The sequence below is a fragment of the Hibiscus syriacus genome, unplaced genomic scaffold (assembly GCF_006381635.1).
Source record: "Hibiscus syriacus cultivar Baekdansim isolate YM2019G1 unplaced genomic scaffold, ASM638163v2 tig00000340_pilon, whole genome shotgun sequence".
Lineage (NCBI taxonomy): Eukaryota > Viridiplantae > Streptophyta > Magnoliopsida > Malvales > Malvaceae > Hibiscus > Hibiscus syriacus.
Window position 1 is genome coordinate 11,597,220 of NW_024061783.1, and position 16,164 is coordinate 11,613,383.

General features: G+C 34.9%; 1 pseudogene; it reads left to right on the plus strand.

The window, feature by feature from the left end:
* The first annotated feature begins 14,861 nt into the window (after window positions 1-14,861).
* Window positions 14,862-15,496, plus strand: LOC120199906 (annotated as a pseudogene).
* The last annotated feature ends 668 nt before the right edge of the window (window positions 15,497-16,164 follow it).

The window sequence follows — 16,164 nt, forward strand, 5'->3', positions numbered from 1 at the left end:
TCATACTATGACATATCAATGTCCTATCAATTTATAAAAATATGATATAATATCATGCTATAAAACAAGGTCGACTTATCGCAAGTCTTCCTGATGATGTATAATACATCCGTATAATTTCATGCATGTGTTGCACTCACCTTGACACTTTATAATTTTCCAAAATAAGCCTCACTATTGTCCACAATAACCCTTTTCTTTTATACTCGAATCGTTTTGAACACCGAGTAAATCACAATCTGTACAAAATATAGATTCATACTTATATATGTTAGTATTGTACTAACATAAATATATAACCAAAATATATTCCATAATCGTGCTTCAAACTATTCACCACCATTTACTTTAACATTATTAATTCTTTTTAGTATTGGAACCAACTTTTCCAATTTACTCAAAATGGTCCTTCACCATTTTATCACCTAAATCTTTAATACCAAAAATTCCAGTATAGCACATCAATTATATAGCACTTACACAATAATCCCTCAATTTTTCTAGAATTTACGAATTGATCTCCAACTTTTCAAAACTTACAAAATGATCCCTAATTTTTCTAAGGCTTGTATAATACTTCCTTCATCATTTCCAACTCATATATAATTTTCCATAATTTTTCTCACTCAAACAAATCCATGATCAAAACTCATAGAACAAATTCTCAAAAGATCAAACATGTTCTAATCATCACACATGCTTGAATATAATCTACTGCCTCACAAAACATCAAAATCCATCATCAATTTCATGATCCCTTTTTATGAACACAAACCCTTAAATTTAGGATCTTTGAACACCAACAAGATTACCATGCCATATTGGTACCAAAAGATAGAGTTTTTCTCATACAACCATTTTCTATTTACAACTTACACAAAATATTGAATCAAATTGCTTGAAAATGGAGTTGGAATTTTCTCTTACCTTTGGAGAAACCCACGGCTGATTTTGGGAGAAGAAGATGAACAATTGAAATGATATGTTGGGTCATATCATAATATTTTACATTATAATCCACTTAAATGAATATAATATTCACTTAATTGGGATAAGACCAATTTACCCTTAATGAATCTTCTTATTTACCATAAAACCATGACAACTCATCCTTATCATAATTCAAAGTCAAAGATGAAATATTTTGACTTTAAATTTCCGAATTTTCCCATGAAATTTCAAAACTTGCATTTTAGTCACCAAATTCCACTGTTTCAATTAAATATGAAAAATTCCATATTTTTAGACCAAATTTCTTTGATCCAAAATATTAAAATAATATTTCCAACCATTTTATAACATCCTTCAAATTTTTGTAAAATTCCAATTCAATTTGAAATTACCGATTCCTTACCGGTTTTAACCATTTCTAATTTTTCTTTACCAAATTCCAAATATAATTCCATAAAACCCCACTCTCAAGAGTAAACTATCTATTTATGAAATAAAATTCTTTTCAAGAACTTTACCACTTAATTTCCTAAAATTTCTTCCAAGTTTAATACTTTGACCATCACACTTTCAAAAGTTATATTTTGATCACTAACCAAAATTTGGGGTATTACAATTCTCCCCTCCTTAATAAAATTCGTCCTCGAATTTTTTCTTTATACGATTATGATGAAAACATATGAGGTCCTCATGTCCTCCTCCCTTTCCCACGTAGCTTCCTCGACTTTATGATTTTGCCAAAGTACTTTAACAAGGGGAATTGTCTTGCTACGCAATTCTTTGATTTCTCGAGCTAAGATCCGAACTGGTTCTTCTTCATAAGTCAAATCTGGTCGGATTTCAATTTTCTCTGGTGCAATGACATGCGAAGGATCTTATCGATACTTCCTAAGCATCGACACATGAAACACATTATGAACCTTATCCAATTCTGGAGGTAGTGCTAACTGATACGCCACGGGTCCAACTCTCTTTAATATTTCATAAGGTCCAATGAATCTTGGACTTAATTTTCCTTTGCGCCCAAATCGAAATATCTTTTTCCAAGGTGATACCTTAAGAAAAACTTTATCGCCTTCATGGAATTCAATCTCTTTTCGCTTCAAATCTGCATAAGACTTCTGACGATCAGCTGCAATCTTGAGATTATCTTGGATTATTCTCACTTTATCTTCAACCTCCTTCAATAAATCAGGACCAACAAGATTTCGATCTTTCAACTCGAACCAATTTAATGGTGTCCGACACTTTCTTCCGTATAAAGCTTCGTAAAGAGCCATCTTAATGCTCGATTGATAACTGTTATTGTAAGCAAATTCTGCTAGAGGCAAATACTTTTCCCAAGATCCTTCGAACTCAATCACACATGCCCTTAACATATCCTCCAAAATCTGGATAGTTCGCTCAGACTGACCATCCGTCTGTGGATGAAATGCCGTACTGAAATTCAATCGAGTACCCAAAGCTTTATGCAAAGAATTCCAAAATCTAGAAGTAAACCTTGGATCTCTGTCAGATAAGATTGATATTGGCACTCCATGTAGCCGAACTATTTCCTTGATATACAACTCTGCATATTTATCCAAGGCATAATCCATTCGCACCGGAATAAAATGTGCCGATTTAGTTAACCGGTCAACTATCACCCAAATGGAATCCTTCTTATTTGATGTCAATGGTAGCCCTGTAACAAAATCCATAGTATTTGCCTCATTAAGTCAACGATTTAGCGTGTGATTGTTTCATACGTAGGTTTGAAGAAATCAGAGGATTGAGGTTAGGAGAGGACATCATACTCCCGTGAAGATCATATTAGAACAATTTTAAATGTAGGTTTCTTTTAAATTGTAAATTGTTGGCATGTACTACAAGTTAAATTGAAATGCTCTGATCTATTTTGTAAACTTATACTTTTGTATTTATGTAAATTATTAAATGTTTAATTAAATATTAATATGAGTTTTATTATTTGTTTTAAATTAAGGGTTCCATCATTTTAATACAAATAAAGTTGAAATTTCTCTATTTTTTTTAATATAAGTCAATGTTTTGAAAAGTCAATGTGACACCTCAGATTCGTATCCGAATCGGGTACGGGTTAGGGGTGTTATATTTAATGGTATCAGAGCTATGATTTAATTGATTTTAAGTTTGAAATGAAGTCGTTTTTTGTTTTAAAAAGTGTACATGCCAACTAAGAGTTTAGTCTTTCGGATTTAATAAGGTATTTAGTATGTTATCCTTATTAATTAAGCAGTGATTTGATCTTATTAGATGTCAAACTTTGAGGGCTCCCAAAGTGAAGGGGAGATAGAAATGAAGGTAGTAGTAACTCCCCTACTCCGAGTAAACAAGGTGAGGGACAGGCACATCAGGAGGTGCCTGTACAAGATCAAAAGACTTTTTTCCAGATGTTAAATACGATTCTGACGCGTTTCCAACCATCTGTCGCCTCAGCTCCTAAGATGATGTTGCTAAAGAGCTTAGATGTCTAGGAGCTCCATAATTTAAAGGAGAAGCTGAGGAAGGTCCTGTTGCTGCTGATCCATGGCTTAATGACTTTAAGATAATGTTAGAGAATCTTCATTGTCTTGAAATAGAGAAGCTGGGTGGGTTAGTTTCGTTATTACGAGGTCAAACCAGAATATGGTGTTCTAATGTGACGATGAGAGCTGCAAGGGATCAGGTGACATGGTCGTTCTTCTTGGAAGCGTTTAAGAACAAATACATTGAGGATCAGTTCATTCGTCAGATGAAGAAAGAATTTATGAGCTTAAAGCAAGAGAATCGCTCTGTGTATGAGTTCGTGTGTGAATTCAACAAGCTGAGTAGATTTGCAGCGGAGTTGGTCCCTACGGAAAAAGACTCTTGCGATTGGTTTGTGTAGGGTTTACGCCCTTAATTGAAAGAGTTACTGTTAGCATTGAATCTCTCTTCTTTCCAAGAGGTAGTAAATCGAGCAAAAGCCTTGGAGTGAGCTCAAAATGAGAGATTTGTGGAGCAAAAGACGCAATGGAAAAAGAGAGCTGGTGTTTCGTCAAGTGCATCGTAAGAGAAGAAAAGTCGTGGCTCGAGTTTTCGACCTCAGACTAGATCAGAGTCAGTGGCTTCCTCTGGTAGAGGATCAAATCCAGGAAAAGCCAGACAGACACATTCAGTGGAGTCAGGAGTGGAAAAGCCAAGTCATTGTCAATGTAACACCCCTAACCCGTACCTGACCCGGATACAAATCTGAGGTATCACATTGACTTTTCAAAATAGATTATTCACAAATAAGAACAATTTAAACTTTTCTTTGTATTAACAATGTGAATCCCTTCAATTCAAAGTAATTGATGAACTTCTATTCATACTTCTATATAACTTTAATAATTTACATAACTACAAAAATATTAGTTTACAAAATAGATCAGAGCATTTCAAATTAAACGTGTAGTACATGCCAACAGTTTACAAACTTTCAAAATAAAACCTACATTCAATTTGTCCTGACCCGATCTTCACGGGAGTATGTTATCCTCAACACTTCAACCTTCAGATTTCTTCAAACCTACGCGTGAGGAAATCACATGCTAAGTCGACGTCTTAGCGAGGCAAAAACTAAAGAGTACTAAACTTTATCGAAACATTTCATAAAGAATTATAAATTATTTTCCATAACAAGAAGGTATAATTATGTATATTATTCATTTTATATAGCTTTATTTCCAAATGCCCAACGTATACTACTGAGAACTCTAGGTAATCGAGTATATTAAGGTTGTGCACTAATGCTGTCACCATAGCTCGTAATTTGCACCAAAGTGCCACATAATTGTCCCAAAAGACCACATAGAATCCTCAACTCTTGGCATGACAATCATACCTCTAATCATCATACATATACCTTGGGCTTTTAACCACATAATTATTTGTCATTCATTATTCGAAGTATCTCTTATTCACATATGCACTTTCACATTGGTTCTTTTCGAATACACATGTTCAAAGGTCACATTTCCATAATCATATACACATAATCATAAAACATATCTTACATAATATAATTTGAATAAAACATTGTAAAATATGACATAAAAGAATTTTGAAGGTTTTCGATCGAAAACACTGAGGTTGGCTTATCGCAAGCCTTTCTCAATTCTAATATCAAACGAAGAAGTTGCACTCACCTTTACCTCACTGAGTCCTAAACGAAACCTTAATGCTTTCGGATCGACACTTATAACGTCGAGTTGACCGAAAGTTGACTATGATCAATGTCTATACCAAACAATTTAAAATAAATACCAGAATTCAAATCACTTATATCTAATCATAATAACTTAAACTGAAAGAAACACTTAATTTCTCATTTCATGCACAATAATATCGATAATTCCACTATAGTACAAATACTTCCCTTCAATGGTATTGATACCCTCCTGCAGTATTGATACCCTCCTACAGTACTGATACCATTTTTACATTCTAGAATTTTATCTTGGAAATGGTATCGATACTATACCATTGGTATCGATACTCCCTTATTAGTATCGATACATTCCTCAACCAGTACCGTTATTATTCTTCAAATTCAACTGATTTTTGCCTTGAATTATCGGTACTATTCTTCTAGTACTGATACCCCATGCCCAAAATTGTCATTTCCATTTCGAAATTTAACCAAAACTTACCTAAATCTCCTACTTTTATCTCATTTTATGCCTTTAAACTAAATTTCCTTCATTAAAACCAACTTTTCTCCATTTACTACTCCCTAACATACAAAATCTCACTTCAACACTTATTTCTAAAAATCATACCATGTTTTCAATCATGCTCTTAATTCATTCTAGACTTTCTATCTCCTTCAATATTCCATTAACAAGTCAAATTTAGCCATAAAACTTCAAAAACTACACCATATCAAAAATTCATTTCAAAACCCATTTTACAAATTCATTTCTAAATCACCCCTCTTGTTGTTTTAATCCATTACAAGCTTTCCTTAAGCTTTTATAACACTAAGCTATCAATACCAACAAAAAATTTTAGAAACCAACAAAGTTATAGAAATTTACCTTTGCAATAGCTTCCACGAGCAAGGAGAAAAAAGATTAAAGTTTATAGACTTTTCCCCTTCTATTCCACGTGTTAAATAACCCATAAAGGTAAGATAAAAAGCCTTTTTGTGAAAAGACCATAATGTCCTTCCAAAATTCCAAATTTGATATCCACTCCTACACAAAAAATTCCACAATAAATCCTTTAACTTCCATCTATTCTAATTAAACCACTAAATTTAAATTCTTACATTTTGGTCACTGACCCAATAATTGGGATGTTACAAATCTCCCTCCCTTAAGAAAATTCGTCCTCGAATTTTCATTACACAAAGAGGTGTGGATATTGCTTCCTCATATATTCTTCATGTTCCCAAGTAGCTTTTTTCACTTTATGGTTTCTCCAAAGAACCTTAACTAGCGGAATCATCTTGTTCTTTAACTGTTTTTTCTAATACTCTAGAATCTGTACCGTTTCTTCCTAATAAGTCAGGTCAAATTGAACTTCTATCTCATTCGGAGTTATAATGTGTATAGGATATGATTGATAACACTGAAGCATAGACACATAGAAGACATTGTGGATCTTTTCCATCTCTGGTGGAAACGCTAAGTGATATGCCACCGGTCTAACTCTTTTCAGAACTTAATAGGGTCCAATGAACCTAGGACTGAGTTTTCCTTTAGCCCAAAGTGAAGTACTTTCTTCCAAAGTACTTTGTCACCTACTCGAAATTCAATTTCTTTTCTTTTCAAATCCACGTATGACTTTTGTCTGTCTGATGCCATTTTAAGATTGTACTGGATCACCTGAACCTTTTCTTCAACTTTTTTAATCAAGTGTGGGCCATGAACTTTACGATCGTTCAATTCATACCAATTAAGTGGCATTCGACACTTTCTTCCATACAATGCTTCATACGGTGCCATCTTTATACTTAATTGATAACTGTTATTATATGTAAATTCCACAAGTGGCAAATACTTTTCCCATGATCCAACAAAATCAATCACACACGCTCTCAACATATCTTCTAGAATCTAAATCATTCTCTCTGATTGTTTATCAGTTTGGGGATCAAAAGCAATACTAAAACTTAATCGGGTACCCAAAGCTCCTTGCAAAGTCTTCCAAAATCTTGAAGTAAATATGGGATCTCTAATAGAAACTATTGAGATTGGAATACCATGTAGTTGCACTATCTCCTTGATATACAATTCTGCATATTTTTCCATTGAGAAATCCGTTCGTACATGAATGAAATGTGCAGTTTTTTTAGGCGATCCCCAATTACCCAAATTGAATCCTTTTTTTGGTGATAAAGGTAAACCTGTTACGAATCCATCGCAATTCTTTCCCATTTCCACTGAGGAATAGAAACCAGTTGCAATAGTCCTGAAGGAACTTAGTGTTCAGCTTTTACTTGTTGATAATTAAGACACTTTGATACAAATTTCGTAATGTCTCTTTTCATGCCTGGTCACTGAAAACATCCTTTCAAATCTTGATACATCTTGTTTCATCCGGGGTGCATAGTTAAGGGACTAAAATGTGCTTCATACAATATATCCCTTTTTAACTCGTCATCATGAGGAACACAAACTCGATTTTTGAAGTGTAAACACCCATTCGACTTTACATCAAATTCATTGAGTTCACCCTTATCTAATTGTTCAAACCAGGCTATACACTTTTCATCATTCTTTTGCAACTCCTTAATTCGCTCAAACAATAACAGTTTCAACCTTAACCCATCCATCAATGCACCATTATCCTTTAACACGATTCGGGCATCCAATCTACGCAAAGCGGTAAAAGTCTTCTGACTAAGAGCGTCAGCTACTACATAGGCTTTCCCGGGATAATAATCTATAATCGCATCGTAGTCCTTAAGTAATTCCATCCATCTCCTCTGTCTCAAATTAAGTTCCTTTTGCGTCAACAAATACTTCAAACTTTTGTGATCAGTGTAAATGTAGCAACATTCACCATATAAATAGTGGCGCCAAAATTTTAATGCAAAGACCACCGTTGCTAATTCAAGATCATGCGTCAGATAGTTCTTTTTATGGGGCTTAAGTTGTCTTGAAGCATAAGCGAATACTTTTCCATATTGAATTAAAACACATCCCAAACCATTATGGGAAGCGTTGCTAAAAATCATGAAATCCTTGTTCGATTTCGGTTGCACTAACACTGGAGCTTATGTCAAAACTTTCTTCAATACTTCAAAACTCTTTTGACACTCAGGAGTCCAATCAAAAGACACATCTTTTCTTAACAATTTGGTTAAAGACAGAGATATCATCGAAAAGTTTTGACAAACCTTCGATAATAACCTACGAGACCCAAGAAACTCCAAACCTCTTACACACTCTTCAGAATTTCCCTTTCCAACACATCTTTAGCCTTATGAGGATCTACTCGAATTCCCTCAGATGAAACCATTCGTCCAAGAAATGCCACTTTTGTAAGCCAAAACTCACACTTAGAGAATTTTGCATAAAGCTTCTTGTCTTGTAACGTTTGAAGAATCACACGAAGATGGGCGTCATGCTCTTCCATTGACTTTGAATATACTAAAATATCATCAATAAAAATGACCATGAACTGATCAAGGTACAGTTGGAAAACTCTATTCATAAAGTCCATAAAAGTTGTAGGTGCATTAGTTAACCCAAATGGCATTACTACAAATTCGTAGTGACCATACCGAGTCCTAAACGCTGTTTTTGGAATATCTCTTTCGTGTATCTTCAACTGATGATACCATGTGTAACACCTCATTTCTTTTTTATCTCTTTCTGCAAGTACTACAACCACTCCACCGCCAACACTTTTGTTCGTTATTGCTAGTTGCTTCAAAGGTGAACCCTACAATAAAAATATTATTTTTTAAACTATAGTGTTTCTATCTCTTACAAGACCAAAATTAGAGATTCATAACTCTTTTAGCTTTAGGAGGTTCTAGAATTCACATGAATTCCTATTTTGTGGACTGATGGGAATTTTATTATTTTTAATATTATAACCTGGAAATTAGAGAACTACACAATGGAAGATATTTTTTAAGAGATAGGCCGGTTATAAAACTAAAAAATGAGAGATTAGAAAGCCAAGCCAGAACTCTTGGTAGATTGGCCTTCCTCCAACACCGACGATGCAAATCACCACGAAGCTCAGTAGAAATCCATGGCCCGCACTCAGTAAAATTTAGCTCCTCCAAACAACACATGTGTTTCAACATCGACACCCAAGAATCAGTCATTCGATCACACTCTACGAGGACCAGTTTTTTTTTCAACGTTCTTAAGATGAACCCAGTTGCTAGAACAGCCAGTCCATGGTCAGTAATCAATGAACAAGCTTCCAAATTCAAAAAAAAATCTATTGATGAAACGAAAGTGGAAGAGTTCAAACAGAAAGCTAGGGCTGCCAACTGCCCTTCTCTTGTGCTCACTCGCTTTCTTCTCCAGCTTGTTTGTTCCCACCTTTTTCTTTCAGGATGCTCCGATTATTAGACCCAAGTAGACAATGCTCGAGGTGGTGCATGAGAAGGAGTATCGTGATTCTATGCCAAATGGAGTAACTGGGGAAAGTTCAATTGAATCTATTCCCTTTCAGGTTTTAAGTTGAAAGCCTTAAACCATCTGGTTTGGCTTTGCGCAAGGAAGAAACTGAATAAAACACTAAGGGAACTAGAACAAGTTTAGGAACTTTTCTCAGTGCATCAGATGATGAAACTGGGACCTTGGACTTAATTGAGAAAAAAATTGCAAAGGTTACGAGCATCCCACAGAACCATGGAGAGATGAGCGCATAAACTTATTGCAGTTCAAGCAAAGCTTTATTATCCATGAGTCTGCCTCTACCAGTCCATATGCCTATCCGAAAACCCAATCCTGGAAACAAAGTGGCGGTGAAAGGGTCCTCGCTGATGCCATGAACAACATAACCCAGTTTTAGCTTCATCAAAAGGTCATCGGAGGCAGACCATCGTGATTTACTTTAAGAAAACCGAATGTTTTCTCTAGATTTACGATGATTGGGGATGGTTTTGGATGATCTAAGTTCAGATTTGGGATGAGTAACATAAGGTGGTTCGAGCAATGTATTTCGAGTTCCGGGTGATGACCGAAAATGGTGGCCGATGCGATGGTCACCGGCGATCGGTGACGGGCTGACCGTGAAATCATATTTGTGTAAAGAGAATTTGGAAAAAATGATGAAATGTTAAAGAAATGGATTGAAAAAAATGGGGTTATGATTCTAACAGATGAATTACGTGGGTGGAGACTTAAAAAAATAAAGTGGAAAATTGCATCATGAGTCCTCAAGGTTTGGTAAGAACTTGGCTATGTCTCACAGTTTTCTTTAGTTTTAGTTTATGGCTCAATAGTACAAATTAATTTGGTTTAGTCCCTAAATTTAGTGAGTAATTATTAAAGTAGCCTCACAAGTATTCTATTATACTAATTTGGTTTCCAAATTATTATTTTAATTCTAATAGGCTATATTTATGGCGAGAGAAATTATTTTGATACAAGTTAGTAATTTTGATGGCCTGGATCGTGAGGAAAATATTAGAAGTTGATTTCAAAGATCAAGGGCGTTCGAATGGAATTTAAATGGTCGAAAAGTATGGCACAGAAATCGAGGTAATACATTACTACCTCTTTATACTTTAAGGAACATGTTGGTATTGGTAAATGCATGAATGAACATGTTTGGTCTCATTTGGGTATTTAATTAATTCATACACTCGATATGAATGCGGTAAAAATTCGGTAACTGAATACGGCTCGGATGACTAATATAAGAAATCGAGGGATTGTTAGAATTATCTTACACGTTCTGTAATTTGTGATGAAGGAATCAACCCTGGATATGTAACTTATAATTATAATTTATATCATCAAAGGTCAAATGTTAAAGGTACTTGGATGAGAAATTAGGAGAATACTCCGGTTTGGTAAAATTATGAAAATACCCTTATGTTGTAAAATGACAAGAATTGTCTCTGAAAGTTGATTAACAACTCTGAAAAGACGTATTGAACTGATAAAACTATAGTTGTGCATAAGAAATGCTAGTTTTGCTTAGAAAATTTGGATAACCGGTTTTTAACCCCAAAAGGGTTTATGCAAGATACTAGAAGTCTGTTAAGGAATCATTTCAAGATTAGAGAATGTTCGAGAAAACAAATTAACCATAGGATCTCTAAATTATAATTATTTTCGTTAAGGGTTAATATCAAAATTATTTGGTTAAGAAATTACGAAAATGCCCTTGGGAGGTAAAAATAGTTCAAGTTGACCCTGAATGAGAAAGTACTTTGAGGATTTGTATTTAACTCGATAAATTATGGATTTAATTGTTAAGATCCCATCTTTGTATAGAAAAAATTCCTGATAACTTGTTTGTAACTTCTGAGAAGGCAATTAACCTAAAAATCTCCGAGTTAAGAATAAATTATCAAGGGTGCTCTTTTTGTCAGAATTGTTCGAAAGGTCTGGAAAAGATGATACATTTGAATTAAATAATAAATTAGATGGAAGGAAATGATTGAAATACACTGGATCTGTAAAATAGCCAAAATACCCCTATAATGGAAATGACTCAAGAATATCACCAAAATCGGGAATGAATGATTATTCTCAAGCTTTGAAATAATTGGAAAAACATTCAGCACCAAATTACCAAAATGCCCTTATGGTTTAGACTAAATAAATGTCTTGGGTTAATTAAGGAATTCAGATAAACATAGGTGTTTTACTACACTTAAAAGCAATGAAACACAATTTAAGTGAGTAAATCAACTCTAATGTTATGACAATACCTTAATGGCATAGATATCATTCAAATGCGTGTTCGTCTTCTCAGGTTTGGATCGATGATAATTCTATAAGTACTTGGCTCAGCACAACTCTAGATCGCATTTGGTACTAAGAAGTGGATATTTGTGAGATAAATCAACCACGAATACTAGAATGACTTTATGACTAAATTGAAATGAAAGGAAATTATAATATGTATCGGAAATTCAAAAACGTCTGAATTAATCTGGAAAACTCTGAAGTAACCGGGATAGACTTGCTTGCTAAACGATCTAAGTAACCTCAATGACTGAGGATTAAGTAGGTGATTGGATAAGTTTGGAAACACTGTTGAATTTACATGATGAATTATCCTTATGGGTCTTGAACCATGAATCAAGTACGTTCGTATTTCATGATATCGTTGAAACGTGGAAATAAAATAAAGACCGTTGGAAGAGCTATTCAGCAATGATTACGATGAAGGTATATGGACAAGACTTTTTAGTATTAAAGAGTGAATACCCTAGAAGGGCAACAAATTGACGGGTCGACATGCATTAGTTCCGAGAGTTGTTCAGTTCAAATTGTTCGATAAACCGATCGATCAACATGGATTATAAAGGTCTTGAACTTCCGTTTCTTCTTTTTAGCTCAAATCACTACGTTCATTCCTGAACGCTTTCCTGATGCACATGAAAACATAGTGGAATTCCAAAGTATCAATCTTAAATGTCTAATTAGATCGGTTAGTAATCGATTCTCTTCAATAAGATCTTGTTCCTGGAATTCAATCAAATTGCACAAATTTCATGTTATCCATACTGATAACTACAAAATGCCTCTGAAAAATACTTGGATTCTCTAGTGTGTTCCCTATATATTAAGTAATTGTTTTATTGTTTTAACATGTGGTACTCTGAAATATATGGTTACTGTTTTATGGATGCACCGACTTAATGGTGATGGCTTATGGAATTTTATCACTGTATAAATTGTATCTTGGAGATACAGATTTGTAAAGTACAGCTATGATCAAGCTGGAAAATTTTTATGGACCTAATGTGACTCTTAGGTAGGCTATGTGGCCTTGAGATCATTGTCGGGTAGGCCATATGGCCCTAATATGTATTCTTAGGTAGGCCTCGTGGCCCCGAAACTTTCTTGAGTAGGCTCTCAGGCCCTAAGATGTTCCCTTAGGTTAACTCTTTATACGATGGTTTTAAAATACGAGTTTAAAAAGCTCCACTACTGTATGATTTATGAGATTTACCGAACTATCATTTGATTAGTATACCTATTATGATTTTATCGTACTGTTGGAACACACTATACATCCTATTCGATATCCTAAAAATGTGATACTATGAATCCTTCCTATGAACTGAGATATTCATTGCTTCTACTCGATGAACTACCAGTGGAACCCCAGATTATTCCAAAAACCGATATACGTCTGATTCAATAAGGAAATTATATGGCTTTCCATTTATTTGCAAGTCCTATAGCATCACCTGGTAGTTCTGTATTACTGAGCTTTCTGAAGCTCACTCTATTACTCATCATTAAAAGTTAAAAGAATTGTACCAGTGCAGCTATCGACATCAATAAAGGAGTTCTTCCGGCGTTGCTTGCAGAGTATGGTACATGTGATTAGGGGGCATGTAATTTGTATTTTGTTTTTATATCCGAGTCTGAAAATCTATTTTACTTCGAATACTGATAATTTTTTTTTGTATTCATAAATGATTTTATGAGTTTACATATTTTAAGAAAAGTTTTAAAATTTCCGCTATTTTTACGGTGGGTCGCTCTACTGGCCCTAATGTGACACTCCAGATCGGATCGGGCTATTCATATAGGTCTGAGGGGGTTACATTTAGTGGTATCAGAGCTATGGTTGAGTCAAACTTTTCAAGATAGACCGGCCGGTCGATTGTCAAAAGATGTCTGATCATTACATGCCCCTAGACTACAATCATACCTCTCCAAGCTGGAACTCCAAGCTGGAACTCCAAGGTTGAGTCCCTATATGTAATGAGCCTAAGTTTTTTATCCGTTAGGACTTTACCATTGCATAAAAGAATATCATAAACGTCTGTCTAAATTCTGTAAAGTACTTCACAAGCTTTGTGATAGTTACTCATTGGAGAAATTTCGATCCTACTCCAGAAATGAAATTGAGATATATTATCGCTCTATGAGTCTAATTTCGTAACCAAGTCTGAATTGTTTCCACAAGGATAAATTTGTTCTGATTATATTATTAGACTGAGGGATAGTTTGACAAGAACTTATACTCAGTTGGTTAAGGATTAGTATATGACACGAACTTCTGTAAAAGCTACTTGATATGAAAGAACTGATGGAATTTTCATTTATGCAATTCTGTGATATAAATGAATTTTGAGGACGAAATTCTTTTAAGGAGGGGAGAATTGTAACACCTCATTTCTTCTTTATCTCTTTCTGCAAGTACTACAACCACTCCACCGCCAACACTTTTGTTCTATATTGCTAGTTGCTTCAAAAGTGAACCCTACAATAAAAAAATATTATTTTTTAAATTATAGTGTTTCTATCTCTTACAAGAACAAAATTAGAGATTCATAACTCTTTTAGCTTTAGGAGGTTCTGGAATTCACGTGAATTCCTATCTTGTGGATTGATGGGAATTTTATTATTTTTAATATTATAACATGGAAATTAGAGAACCACACAATGGAAGATATTTTTTAAGAGATAGGCTGGTTATAAAACTAAGAAATGAGAGATTAGAAAGCCAAGCCAGAACTCTTGGTAGATTGGCCTTCCTCCAACACCGACGATGCAAATCACCACGATGCTCAGTAGAAATCCAATGGCCCGCACTCAGCAAAATTTAGCTCCTCCAAACAACACATGTGTTTCAACATCAACACCACAGAATCAATTATTCGATCACACTCTACGAGGACCAGTTTTTTTTCAACGTTCTTAAGATGAACCCAGTTACTAGAACAACCAGTCCATGGTCAGTAATCAATGAACAAGCTTTCGAATTCAAAAAACAATCTATTGATGAAACGGAAGTGGAAGAGTTCAAACAGAAAGCTAGGGCTGCTAACTGCCCTTTTCTTGTGCTCACTCGCTTTCCTCTCCGGCTTGTTTGTTCCCACCTTTTTCTTTCAGGATGCTTCGATCGTTAGACCCAAGTAGAGAATGCTCGAGGTGGTGCATGAGAAAGAGTATCGTGATTCCATGCCAAATGGAGTAACTAGGGAAAGTTCGATTGAATCTATTCCCTTTCAGGTTTTAAGTTGAAAGCTACAAGCGTACTATTTTTCCAACTTTGCAACTGTGGAATAAGGTGAACGTATGATTGAAATGGAAGAGGTGAACCTTAAACCATCTGGTTTAGCTTTACGCAAGGGAGAAACTGAATAAAACACAAAAGGAACTATAACAAGTTCAGGAACTTTTCTCAGTGCATCAGATGATGAAACTGGGACCTTGGACTTAATTGAAAAAAAATTGCAAAGATTACGAGCATCCCACAGAACCATGGAGAGATGAGTGCACAACCTTATTGCAGTTCAAGCAAAGCTTTATCATCCATGAGTCTGCCTCTACCAGTCCATATGCCTATCCGAAAACCCAATCCTGGAAACAAAGTGACGGTGAAAGGGTCCTCGCTGATGCCATGAACAACATAACTCGGTTTTAGCTTCATCGAAAGGTCATTGGAGGCAGGCCATCGTGATTTACTTTAAAAAAACATAATGTTTTCTCTAGATTTACGACGATTGGTGATGGTTTTAGATGATCGAAGTTTGGATTTGGGATGAGTAACATAAGGTGGTTCGAGCAATGTATTTCATGTTCCGGTGATGACCGAAAATGGTGGCCGATGCGATGGTCACCGACGATCGGTGACGAGCTTACCGTGAAATCATATTTGTGTATAGAGAATTTGGAAAAAAATGATAAAATGTTAAAGAAATGGATTGAAAAAAATGGGGTTATGATTCTAACAGAAGAATCACGTGGGTGGAGACTTAAAAAAATAAAGTGGAAAATCGCATCATGAGTCCTCAAGGTTTGGTAAGAACTTGGCTTTGTCTCACAGTTTCCTTTAGTTTTAGTTTATGGCTCAATAGTACAAATTAATTCGGTTTAGTCCCTAAATTTAATGAGTAATTATTAAAGTAGCCCCACAAGTATTCTATTATACTAATTGGGGTTCCAAATTATTATTTTAATTCTTATAGGCTATCTTTATGGCGAGGGAAATTATTTTGATACAAGTTAGTAATTTTGATGGCCTGGATCGTGAGGAAAATATTGGAAGTTGATTTCAAAGATCGAGGGCGTT